The following is a 15,000-nucleotide window of genomic DNA, read 5'->3' as shown; positions in this document are numbered from 1 at the left end:
AGAAAGAATATGGTTATTTAATAATTCTGTCTATATATTTGTATACAATAACATAATGTAAGGATGCAGAAACTTTGTTGCCCTTTTTCTGCCCAAGTTAGTACCGAGGCTGAGAATTACAGCATTCAGATCATGTTTTCAAAGTCCGTGAATTGTTCCAGTCGGTCCAAAAGACCACTCACTTCAATCAGTTGTAAATGGGAACAAGGTTCTTTGGAGGCAAGAAACGACCTAGAAGTAATATTTATACATATAGGAAAACCTCGTACAATCATTGCATGTACATATCCAAAATCGACTACTATTTACGCATTCAGAATTACGTTTTTTTTATGTAAAATTTCTTTTAAAGATTTGAAACCAAATTACAATAGTTTAAGAAAGATAGACAATCTGGAGTCCCACTCGATTTGTTGAATTAAAACCACACCAAAATTTACACATTATACATTCTTATCTGTAGCATGCGTAGAAGAAAGTACCTTCTTTACAAGATGGAAGAGGAAAATTTATTTGAAAATAAATAACAGTGCGAAACCATGTTCGTATAGATATCTAGTATTACCATACATTCAGTCCAAACCATATACAGCGCCGGTGCCTACATGACAATGTGAACCTTAATGGAAAATGATAATAAAGTGCAAGAACAGATTTGTGACGGCAGATCCGGCAGCAGAAACTTAAACTATTGAATATTTAAATGGAAATGTCGCGGATAGGTCTTGTACATGCGGAATTTCAGCCTCCTAGGTAAGGTTCAAGGTTCGGTCATGGTCGAAATGTGTGAGAGAAAACATTTAATACATTACGACTCGAACTTTCTTAATGCTAACTTTTATCATTCTTATTCATTCTTGTTCAATTCTTCTTCTTATTCAATTAGGAAAAATTCATATCTTTACACTAGGAAGAAATATCATATTGCTTGGCCGATACATTAAGATCATTAAGTGGTATCAATGTGACAATGTCATTCGACGTCGAAATAAAACTATGTCAAGGGTTCTTGTGAATGACAGGAACATCCATCCCCTTTAAAGAAACTATTCTTGAAGAACCTGATGTAGGCTACATAGCTATAGAAACAGGCCTGCAAGATTGTAAACCTAAATAAGACGACTTCATCTCGAATGTTTCCATAATTCATTTGATTCATCACTTAAGTAAATTTCCATTTGTTTTATTGATCTATAACAAAGTGTGTTCATTGAGCGGAACACAGTTCTTTCCACAGTAAATTTAAAAGAGCCTATTACTAACAATACATTCTTAATAACCATGAGAGTCCTTAAAATGCTCAATATATATGTTATACTTTTAGTTACTACTTTCTGAAATCATCCAAATTTTATCTCAGCAGCCTCATATTTAGTAACCCCACAGACGCTGCTTTCAGCGCATGGCCTAACTTTACCATCAGAGTAAAACGATAATGTTTTGAGTGCTGCAGGTTATAAAACTCGGAATTTTTTGAAAAAACTCTCTTATCTATTAAAACGTAGGAAAAGGTTCCTATCTCTGCATCTCTATGCTAGCTGAGTACATAACCAAATATCCAGGGTCCACTTTATAATAAAAGAATGAAAAAGGTTTCGCGGTTTAATAAGGCCTGATCCGGGATAGAGGGGGATTTACTTCGTAAAAGAAATATATGCTATTACCTAGTCTTTGTACCTTGGGGTTACGAACAAAAAAAACAATGCACATATAGAGCGTCTTTTCATTTCAGAAGTGCTTGTGCCCTTGTTAATAATAATAATAATAATAATAATAATAATAATAATAATAATAATAATAATAATAATAATTTTGCTCTTGTTTATGATGATGATTGATGATGATGATAATAATATCTCTTTCGTATATAAGTCGTTTCCTGAGTGGAATCAAGGTGAACGCCTCTGACTTGCTTTTCCTCCTCCTCCTCCTCCTCCTACCAATAATAATAATAATAATAATAATAATAATAATAATAATAATAATAATAATAATAATAATAATAATAACAGCGCGGAGCTATCACGGAAGACCAAGAGCAAAATGCGGATAGGCAAACAGAATATCTAATCTCAGTATTAGTGGCTTCATACTCTCCCAACTATCTATGCCTCCACTAGCTCCATTTTGCATCATTTTTCTCCTCTGAAGTACCGTGAAGTGCAGCTTCATTTTAGGAACAGAGTATTAAAACGGTAAAAGAACTAGACCATGAAGGAGAAGAAAAAGAAGAAGAAGAAGAAGAAGAAGAAGAAGAAGAAGAGAGAGAGAGAGAGAGAGAGAGAGAGAGAGAGAGAGAGAGAGAGAGAGAGAGAGAGAGAGAGAGAGAGAGAGAGAGAATTTTTGCCAAACCTAAGCCATGTATACCACTAGGTCTTAAACGGCGTCTTTTTTGCTGGGCTCTTTTGTCCTCCATTGCCTCATTAGAGCGGATCGTAAGCCTTCCTCGGAAAGGATATTTTTTATGCAATAAACTCGGGAGACGCAACATCAGACCCCCATTGATATTTAGGGGATAATTAGGTGAGCTCTGAGATTCCTTCAGGGGATTTCTTGGGGGGAGGGTTGGTAGAGAGAACGAAGAGATTTCCTGCTGGGTGAGGGGAGGGGAAGGGACGAGGGCTTTCCTCGGTGAGATATTATTTTTCATGTGAGATAACATGGACTTTCAATCAAGGCATCGTGATTTTTGAAGGAATGGTTATTGAGCACGATATCTAATTTTCGTTAGACTACGAATTTTCCAGAACATATTCATTTAGAGATACATGATGCAGATGAAAGAGCGTTCTGCTAAAAATATTTTTAAAAAGTACTGATAGATTAGGTGAACTACCATTTGGTGAACATTTGTCTATTTTCATTTCTTTATTTATCTATCTGACGATAGGCTTACACACATACAAACAAAGACACACACACACACACACATATATATATATATATATATATATATATATATATGTATATATATATACATATATATATATATATATATATATATATGTATATATATATATATATATATATATATATATATATATATATATATATATATATATATATATATATTCAAATATAAATATCCACTATCTAAAAATTCATCTTGTTAATATTGACATAAGAAAAAGATTTTTTCGAATTTTTTAAGACAATCAGGATGGAGAAGAGTTGAAAGGTGAAACAAGAACACCTAGAACTAATCCATTCATTAGATACCTGAAAAGTATGCGTAGACACACACACACCCAAACACACACACACACACACACACACACACACACACACACACACACATATATATATATATATATATATATATATATATATATATATATATATCTTAAAAAGAAGATTGTGAATATATGCTAAATTCAACAATGATATTTCATATTATTAATTTTTTCACTCCAGGAAAGTTCAATTCTGCCGTAGACTATTGCGACTCATCGTAACCAAAAAAAAATTAATCTCAAACAGCTTCCAGAAAAAACTCTTAATTTTGAAAATTTCATTGTTGAATTATCCATGTATTTGAATCCTTGTATTAATATTAAATTCTCACTATACTAAGCTATTTATCTGCGTTCAGCTACATTGGACAACGATTGGGACGCTGATGATATCCATAGATTTGTGGCTGAAACAGCTGTTAGCTGAATAAATGGAGCAACATACTAACTGTTATTGTTGTCTAACAATAATAGATACCATGTATGCTTATTATTTCAGAAAGAATTCCATACTTGAAAGACTGTGCACATAAACTTTATATATATATATATATATATATATATATATATATATATATATATATATATATATACATATATATATATATATATAGATATATATATATATATATATATATACATATATATATATATATATATATATATATGTATATATATATTTATATATATATATATATATATATATATATATATATATATATATATATATATATATATATATATATATCGATATATATATGTATATGTATATATATACGTATATATATATATATATATATATATATATATATATATATATATATATATATATTCATATAAATATATATATATATATATATATATATATATATATATATATATATATATACATATAACTTTCAATACTTCCGTTCTTATATAATGGACATTCTTGTACATCAATTAGTTCCCAATTGATAATAAATATCTTGTCCGTATATCCAAAAATACCAATGAATGCCGTATATTATATTAAAAAGAAAATAGTTAATGAATACGAATACTTTATCATAGCTATAAAAACTAAAAATTATATGGTTTTCTGTGCCACGGTTGTTTTTAAGTAACTATAAATATAATATCACTGGAAATTGTGCCTACAGTTTATTTGCTTAATACTTTTACACTATGTATCGGTTTGTCTTAATTTTTGGTAATTACATTTTTCCACAAAACAAATAAAATTTTCTATGTTGATTAACTTCAATTCGTATTTTCGTTATATTCTATATTCATAAATGTTTAAACAACCTGCAACAAGTTTTATTATATTATTTTTAAACTGATCCCAGAATATATTTCCTAACATAAACACTTAACAAAGGCAGAACTAATAATTGTACCAATTAGCAAGGTCTCTCTGGTTCTTTATACTTAATCATTTTAATGCCGGTATTTCATTAATGAAGTATTAACGCACAATTGCTTGCATAAATGGCATTTAACTATGTGTAATACTAGCACAAACAATTCATACAAGTTCTGCATGAGGAGAATAAAAAATACTTCAGTCTTCATTTTCTTTACAAATATATTCTAAAGGTAGTATACATATGTTTTTATAGATAACATAACTTATCTCACAATTTTTATTTCAGATATTGTCATTTTGCTTTTTCTTTCATTTGCTCAGGCAACAATGAATTAAAACAATTCGCCTTCAACATTACCCCTAATATTAAAATTTCATCCTAAAAAATCAACTTCAGATGGACTGTTCAAAAAGAAATATTGCTAAACGTTATTGTTGTCAGTAAGAAATGAGTGAACCTAGAATGATATATATTTACATATATATACATATATATATATATATATATATATATATATATATATATATATATATATATATATTATATATATATTATATATATATTATATATATATAATATATATATATATGTGTATGTGTATATATATATGTATATGTATATATATATACATATATACATAAAGAGAGAGAGAGAATGATAATAAAGAGAGAAGGGGGACTCTGGGAAATGTAAGAAGCTATAGAGGTGAAGATATTGGTAGTGATCACCAACTCCTTATTGCCACACTGAAATTAAAACTAAAAGCACCGAGGAGAAATGTATATAGAATACCTAGGTTTGATACAACTAAGCTTCTTGAAGATGAACACAGATAAACATTTGCAATTTAATGTAGAAATTGATTTGCAGTATTATAGACTTTAAGAGACGAAGAGCAGACAATTAACGAAAAATGGTGTGATATTAAGAACATATCAGTCAGTTAGTAGTGAAGTTTTGGGACATGCAGTTACAAGGAGAAAGACGTGGATATCAAATGATACTTGGGATACTATAAAAAAGAGACAAGGAGAAAAATTTGTTGTCGAAAGTTTTGAAAGTAATGAAAAGTACAAGGAAGAGCATGCTAAGTATTTAAGTTATGATATTGAGGTCAAAATAAAGGCCAGGAATGAATGGAGAGAGTATCTGGACAGAAAAGCAGATGAGGCTGACAAATCTATGAATTCAGGAAATGACAATGGTGTAAGAATTGCTCATAGAATCATTAATGAAATCTCCAGGGGGGGGGGGGCAAAGAAGAAGAAGCATATACCCAATAAAAAGAGAGATGGATCTGTTATAACAACAGAAGATGAAGAAAGGAAACGTTGGATGGAACACTTTAAAGAGGTCATGAATAGAAGATATAAAGGGAAAATTTAATTGATATACCTGAGGCTGAGGAAGACCTTGATGTGCCCATGAATGAATTCAATATGTTTGAAGTCGAAGCTATCGTTAAAAAACTCAAGAGATGGAAAGCCCATGGATGCGATGATATTGGCTGAAAATGAAGTGACTCCCAGACTACTTAAAAGATTATTCTGTAGAAAGTGGCGTGAAGAGGTAAAACCTGAAGAATGGGAGCTAGGAGTTTTGGTGAAAATGGCAAAAGAAAAGAAGATCTGACTGATTTCAATATTTACAGAGGCATCAGACTTACGTCAGTTGTCATTAAAATATATAGTACGCTTATTCTAGAGATTAGACAGAAAGATTGATGAAAAGCTGAGAGATGAGCAAGCAGAATTTAGAAAAGGTAGACCAAATTTTCATTTTAAGACATGTACAACAATGTATGGAATATAGAAATCCACTTTTGATGCCATTTGTGGACTATGAAAAAGCCTTTGGTAGTAGGCTCCGACCAATCTTGTGTAGAGTCCTGCGTTTTTATGGAGTTCCTGTTAAATATGTAAGTTTGATTAAGTCTGTTCATGAGAATAGCAAGTGGAAAGTTAATGTTAGTGGAGCCCTGTCAAATGAATTTTCAATGAACAGTGGAGTAATCAAAGGGAATGTGTTGTCACATATGTAGCTTATCCTCCTTATGTATTTTGTAATGCACAAAACAGATGGGGATAGCGGAGAAGGATTGGACTGGACTAGCAACAGGAAATTAGCGAACCTAGAGTATGTTGATGACACTGTCCTTATTAGCAAAACGCCACAGGACTTGTAAAGTTTGCTTACCAGAAAGCAAGAAATATCATATGAGGGGGGCTCAAGACCAATAGAAGAAAGACAGAGATAATGAGAACGGAATATGTAATGGAAGATGAAATGTTATTGGAAGGAGAAAGGATTAATGAGGTGGAATCATTTATATACTTAGGAACTATGATCTCCAATACAGGGTCTTTAGAATTGGAGTTTAATGAAAGATTAACAAAAGCAAATCAGACAATGGCTAGGTTAAATAAAATTTGAAAATCAAATCGTTTGAAATTACATATAAAAATAAGGCTATATATCCGTTTAGTGAGATTGGTGTTACTGTATGGACAAGAGTCGTGGTATAACAATGAAACAATATCCAGCAGATTTTGTATATTTGAGAACAAAGCCCTCAGAAGAATATTGGGGATCAAATGGCAGGACAGGATTAGAAATGCAACTATAAGAAAGATTACTCAAGTACCATATGTGGATGAGATCATGGTGAAGGGTAGATGGAGATGGTTTGGACATGCTTTTCGCTCTCCAAGAGAGATTAGTTCACCAATCTTTTAACTGGGCTCCACAAGACACTAGAAGAGTTGAAATACCCAGGCCTACATGGCTGAGGACTATGAAATGTGACGTGGGAGATGATGAATGGAGAGATATTAAATTAAAAGCTCAAGATAGAGACGACTGGGGAAATCCGAGGCCCTTTGCGTCAATAGGCGTAGGAGGAGGTGATGATGATAGATGGATAGATACATCTATCTATCTATCTATCTATCCATATATATATGTGTGTGTATATATGTATATATATGTGTGTGTGTGTGTGCGTTTATGTGTGTACGTATGTGTGTAATTTTATCATATATGCATGTGTGAAATATATTCATATTGAAAAAATACACCATTAACATTTACAGAATTATTCTCCACAACTACCAAACCTTGAACGTGCAAAGTTCATTTTAATTGCATGAACTCTGATTCCTATCTACAATTATAGCTGTAAATTATTATAAACTTTCTCTAAATCAGAGAAAAGTGTATATATGCAATTACTACAAAAGTATGTAATAGACTTATTATTTACCTTTTGAATGAACAAGTAACTATGAAGGACAGTTGTTCAATGACCACAATCAGTACTCCTCTAGAATGCTGAAAACTTCGAACAGTTGAAAGTTTCACAAACCTGGAAAGAAAAAAGTTGAAGTCAGTGATTTTCATTAATCAAATGTTCTACGATTAATTATAATTACCTTTCAAGATACAGCAGATATAAAACAAAAAATAAATACAAAAAACAATTCTAGCATAAACAAAAAAATTATAATACAATTCCCTCGAAGTAATCATGGAACCTTAATAAGCAGCAAGACCTGCAAGAAATAAAAAGTTGAAGATTCACTCTCAAGTTTCCAGTGCTAGTCTTTGCATGATGCAACAGAAATTAATTTTGTCGTTAACTACCTAATTATACCAGAGATAATTATTATTTACAGCATTGTTACACGGTTCAATTCTTCTTCGGGATAGTTGCCAATTCAGAAGGTCTTAGTTTAACATCTATCAAGCCTTGTGGAGGATCAATTCCACTCCGGGGAGCAGCACCAATCTATTTTGCATTCTTTATCTCCACTCAACCTTGTGTTCGAAGACACCATTTATGTTCCTCCTTTTGCCCTTTTCCGCCGGGACGCATTTTGTGGGCTATTATGTTTCAAATCGCTTCCAAGAGTGTAATTTGATATTCCCATTTTTGACTTTAAGTTGGAAGCCATTTTCCTTTCTTATTACCAGAACTGAGTCATCTCTAGAAGGTTTGGAATGTAATTTCCTTTATGGCTTCCTTTGTTCATCTCGGTTAATGAGCTCCTGCTTGCTACGATGCGCGGTTACCGGAATAGTGTGTTCATTGACTACATTTTCTTTTGAGCTGGTAATTTACTTTACTATATTAATTTCGTTTTCATTTATTCGCAAATGGATTCGAGGATACTTGACGTTACAATAAAAACGTTGATCTATGCTATTAAGTAAAGCAATCTCTCGACCCAGAGTAGCAATCAAAACTTAATTGGCTCTTTAAAACTCCGAGCCAACCTTTCAATACTGGCACAAGAGCCTCATCTAACATATCCCAAGCGATTCAATTGATTTCCTTCGTTAAAGGTGACATGTAAATCTATGGGCAAAAAATCAAAGTTATAGGGTACCTTCGCACTGTTGTGTTCTGCAGTAAGAGGAGTAGATGTTATGAGTTCAACTTGAGCAAACACATTATTCTACCTTGCCTTCTCAAAATCAAAATACTTGATAACTCCCATTATATGAGTGGTTTGCATATCCTACGTTGATATTCAAGACACAAACTATAATTACGAGTTTTCGTTATCAAGAACTACAAACTTAGATGGTTTATTTACAAAATATTATACCCTATACTTTGCATAAGTAACCCTTAGACCTCAACGTTATGCCTCTCATTCTTCTAAGCTCTGCAGCTTTGATTTCTCCTATAAAACACAAAAAGTCTTCACCTTTGGTTTCATTTGAGACCCTAAACGGTACTGCTTCACCCTTTGAACCTTTAGATAAGGCTTTCGAAACTTAAAACCTAAAGCTTACTGCTTGAGCTTCTTTTTAAGTCTTTTGTCCGTCGTTTTAGGAATATAAAAATGGAAATATTATCTTTTCAATTGAATAACTTTTACATGAAGTATATATTGCGTGTTTTCAGCCAATTGGGTGGGAAAATATTTTGTAGAGACCATTGTGATTTTTTAAAATGAAATTTCGATGCTAAGAGAGTAATTCACTCATGGATTTGCGAATGGTACCACTTTGTAATTATTTCTACATAAATTGTTAGTGGATCATGATTAATATGATCAACTTCGTTGATAAGAGTAATTACCCATGTAGCAAAATGTTATGGAACATAGCGAGTAATCAGGAAAATAGAGCTGTCAACCTTCTGGATAACAGACAAAAGAGGCAAAAGGAATGTAAGAGAAAAGAAAGTTCACCATACAAAGATAGAAAAAAGGGCTATGAGCAAAAGAGGGAAACGTCCATCCCCAGGATAAAACTAAGCTAGGAATTATATAGGATTGCGACGCACAGAAGTTAGCCATAAGCCACAACCGTTACACTTAGGGGCTGGGGCCATATTATTTCCACTGGCTTTGCAAACGGCGAATCAATACCGGACTACTTTCAGATCCAGATGCGGAAGACAGATATTCCCTTTAACAATTTGAAGAAAAAACCAGACAGGGTACGAACTTTGAGTTATAAATTAGTGGGTGTGGGAGGCTACTTTCTATTTAGGAATTCGATGAACGAAAATGCTAAAAAACTAATCATGTTCCAAGGAAAAAAAAACATTAGGTTTTCAATCTTCTGAAGTGATCAGGGAATTAAAAGGGAGAAAATAGAATGAGGCTCACTTTGCTAGAATTACCGGGCGATATTAATTTAAAAAAAAAGGATAATTTCATGATGATAATACGTATACTGTACATTCTTTGTCTGCACACACATATAATATATATATATATATATATATATATATATATATATATATATATATATATATATATATATATATATATATATATATACATATATATATGTGTGTATATATACAAACACACACACACACACACACACACACATATATATATATATATATATATATATATATACATATATATATATATATATATATATATATATATATATATATATATATATGCTGAAATTGACTGTAGGTTCCCTATTTTGCAACTTAGTTTTGCAAACGCATTAGAGCATGTGGTGCCCCTCTTACAATTTCCAGTGCTGTACAAAAATTATTATTATTATTATTATTATTATTATTATTACTATCCAAGCTACAACCCTAATTGGAAAAGCAAGATGATATAAGCCCAAGGGCTCCAATAGGGAAAAATAGCCCAGTGAGGAAAGGAAATAAGGAAATAAATAACTGAAGAGAACAAATTAACAATAAATCATTCTAAAATAAGTAATGTCAAAAGAGATATATCATATACAAACTATTAACAACGTCAACAACAAATATGTCATATACAAACTATAAAAAGACTCATGTCCGCCTGGTCAACAAAAAAGCATTTGCTCCAACTTTGAACTTTTGAAGTTCTACTGATTCAACAACCCGATTAGGAAGATCATTCCACAACTTGGTAACAGCTGGAATAAAACTTCTAGAGTACTGCATAGTATTGAGTCTTATGATGGAAAAGGCCTGGCTATTAGAATTAACTGCCTGCCTTGTATTACGAACAGGATAGAATTGTCCAGGGAGATCTGAATGTAAAGGATGGTCAGAGTTATGAAAAATCTTATGCAACATGCATAATGAACTAATTGAACGACGGTGCCAGAGATTAATATCTAGATCAGGAATAAGAAATTTAATAGACCGTAAGTTTCTGTCCAACAAATTAAGATGAGAATCAGCAGCTGAAGACCAGACAGGAGAACAGTTCTCAAAACAAGGTAGAATAAAACAATTAAAACACTTCTTCAGAATAGATTGATCACCGAATATCTTAAAAGACTTTCTCAATAAACCAATTTTTTGTCCAATTGAAGAAGACACAGACCTTATATGTTTCTCAAAAGTAAATTTGCTGTCGAGCATCACACCTAAAATTTTGAAAGAGTCATACAAATTTAAAGAAACATTATCAATACTGAGATCCGGATGTTGAGGAGCCACCGTCCTTGACCTACTTACAATCATACTTTGAGTTTTGTTAGGATTCAACTTCATACCCCATAATTTGCACCATGCACTAATTTTAGCTAAATCTCTATTAAGGGATTCACCAACCCCAGATCTACATTCAGGGGATGGAGTTGATGCAAAGAGAGTAGCATCATCTGCATATGCAACAAGCTTATTTTCTAGGCCAAACCACATGTCATGTGTATATAGTATGAAAAGTAATGGGCCTAGAACACTACCCTGTGGAACACCGGATATCACATTCCTATACTCACTATGGTGCCCATCAACAACAACTCTTTGAGATCTATTACTTAAAAAATCAATAACAATGCTGAGAAACGACCCACCCACTCCCAACTGTTTCAGTTTGAAAACAAGGGCCTCATGATTAACATGATTGTGGTCAGGAAGTTTGTATGACTAGCCTTGATTTTAGTGCAGCCTTTGACCGAGCTAATCATGAGGTCCTTGTTTTTAAACTTACACAGTTGGGAGTATGTGAATCTTTTCTTAGCCATCATTATTGATGTTTTGAGAAATAGATTGGCAGGAGTAGCTAAAATTAGTGCATGATGAAAATTATGAGGCACTGAACTGAACCCTAACCAAAACTCATATTATGATTGTAAGTAGGTCGAGGACAGTGGCTACTCAACACCCAGATCTATACATTGATAATATTTCTTTAGCTATATAAAACCCATTTAAAGTTTTGTGATTCGTGATTGTCAATTTACTTTTGAGAAAAACATTTGGACTGTTTTCTTTTTACTTGCAAACAAACATGGGCTCATTGAGGCTATGAACATTTTTGATGATCAATCTATTCCTCCAGTTTTCAAAATTAATCTAAAAAATTAGATTAAGTTTGAATACAACTTTTCACATGGCTTTACAGAAATTCCTGACCGATCTCAAAAGTCCTTCCCCTCTTCGACGAAGCTCACGATTCCATTCTTGTAACAGAATTTACATCGGTTCTTCTAAAATGTCATCTCCCGTTCAAAGCACACCAAATTGTACAGCTTACTCGGCCCCTGAGATATTCAAAATTTGTGATCTGTACTGATCTAGGATATGATTCCTTTTTAAGCGGCACCTCTCCTTTTGAACTTCTTTTTACCTTTACTTGTTAATTTTGGAGCACCCAAATCTTTTTGTATCTTAAAATGTTCGCCATCGTTGCTTTCATATTAACGTGTAATTCCATCGTTAAACCTGATAAAGTGTCATGTAAAACATGATTCGAAAAATCTGACGACTCCAAATAATGAATGAATAAACGTAAATAAAGTTTTCTTGTTAACCTCAAACCTTACTGCTGCTCAGTTTGTCCGGAGAGATGATGTCTTCCAATATTACACGCCACTATTATAATATATTTACCACACATACACGCAACTCTATATACATATATATATATATATATATATATATATATATATATATATATATATATATATATATATATATATATATATATATAATCTGAGGTTTGGCCAAGTTTAATCACCACGATGCCCACTTTACGTTGATGATAGTGGGAGATTTTAGTCTGATCGCTCACAGCAAGCCAATCTAGTACAGGTGGCCCTGACTAGTACGTTTTGATATCCACACCCAAACATGAATAAGGACATGTTTTAGGCATTTTTCTAGCGGCAGACTAAAACTGCTGCATTTGTTGCTGATGTTGTTGTTGTTGTTTACCACACATACACGCAACTCTCTCTCTCTCTCTCTCTCTCTCTCTCTCTCTCTCTCTCTCTCTCTCTCTCTCTCTCTCTCTTTATATATATATATATATATATATATATATATATATATATATATATATATATATATATATATATACACACACCCACACACATACACACACACACACACACACATATATATATATATATAGATATATATATATATATATATATATATATATATATATATATATATATATATATATATATATATATACGGTACCCACACATACATATATACACATCTATCTATATACAACATATGCATGTATATAGGATTATATATAATAACATAGGCCTATATATATCAGATTTTTTCCTATTACTGATCTTTGATTTAGGGCTATTAAGTAAGACATGGGATGTTGCTCTTTAGGAATACCTAATAAGCCACTCATTAATTTTTCAGTACCCCGGGGATCTTAAAGCTCGTTCATTAATCATGAATAATCTAATCATTAATCATAAAAACCTTTCGTGTTCTCATCTCGATTAATATTGGCCCTTCCTTCTGCGTTGATTTACTTGGTTTGTCCAAAATAAGAATCTCAGTATGAATTAATAGGTAATATGTGTACCCTACTACAAGGATGTGTACTTTCATTACTATGCAAATCGAGTTCCAAATTAGCACAATCTAGATTTAGCAACCAGTAGATGCAATTATCAGTAAAATACAATTTCACCTTAATCAGCATAGCAAAGAGCAGTTTTATTAATACAAAAGAAGTAACAAATATCAGGTTCACCAATCTTAACAGTTAAAGTTCTTACAGACATTTCCTTGTGACAAATGGATGCAATAGCATCCATATGTGTCCTATGATACACAGGGTAACATACCCATGGTTATATATAAACATATATACATGTGTCCATACATATTTACACACTCACACATATACACATATAGAGATTAATAGGTAGGCATATATATATATATGTGTGTATATATATATATATATATATATATATATATATATATACACAGTATATATATAGGTAGGTACATATATTTATATATATAAATATATATATATATATATATATATATATATATATATATATATATATATATAGGGAGGTAGGTAGTTGTGTGTGTATATATATATATATATTTATATATATATATATATATATATATATATATATACATATATATATATGTATATATGTATATACCTCTATATATATATATATATATATATATATAGATAGATAGATAGATATATATAAATATAGATATACGTATATATACATACATATATAGACATTTCTATTTTCATATATATTTGTATGTATATATATATATATATATATATATATATATATATATATATATACATATATATATATACATATATATATATATACATATGTACATATAAATATATATATATATATATATATATATATATATATATATATATATATATATATGCATATATATATATATAGGGAGAGAGAGAGAGAGAGAGAGAGAGAGAGAGAGAGAGAGAGAGAGAGAGAGAGAGAGAGAGAGAGAGAGAGAGAGAGAGAGTATAATTTTGCAGTTACAATGATTTAAGAATTTCAAAATTAGTTCGAACGGGAGATTGTCTAATACTGACGAGAAAAATCTCAATAGGTATGAAAAATTTAGAAAAATATGTTTAAACTCTGTGAAAAACCGTATAATCTCATAAATTAAAGAGACCGTCCTTGTCAGTCATAAGTTATGG

General features: G+C 31.4%; 1 protein-coding gene across 4 annotated transcripts in view; it reads right to left on the bottom strand.

Moving 5' to 3' along the window:
• Positions 1-15,000, bottom strand: part of LOC137640078 (RNA-binding protein Raly-like) — a 790,460-nt gene that overhangs the window by 542,924 nt on the left and 232,536 nt on the right. The window contains exon 2 of one of the 4 annotated variants that reach the window (XM_068372523.1): positions 7,848-7,949. The exons of the other annotated variants lie outside the window; for them this stretch is intronic. The gene's annotated coding sequence lies outside the window, so the exon portion shown is untranslated. The remainder of the gene's footprint in view (positions 1-7,847; positions 7,950-15,000) is intronic. 4 annotated transcript variants of the gene reach the window in all.

The sequence above is a fragment of the Palaemon carinicauda genome, chromosome 4 (genome assembly GCF_036898095.1).
Source record: "Palaemon carinicauda isolate YSFRI2023 chromosome 4, ASM3689809v2, whole genome shotgun sequence".
Lineage (NCBI taxonomy): Eukaryota > Metazoa > Arthropoda > Malacostraca > Decapoda > Palaemonidae > Palaemon > Palaemon carinicauda.
The sequence above is the reverse complement of the archived record's forward strand: the minus strand, read 5'-3'. Positions and strand labels throughout refer to the sequence as shown.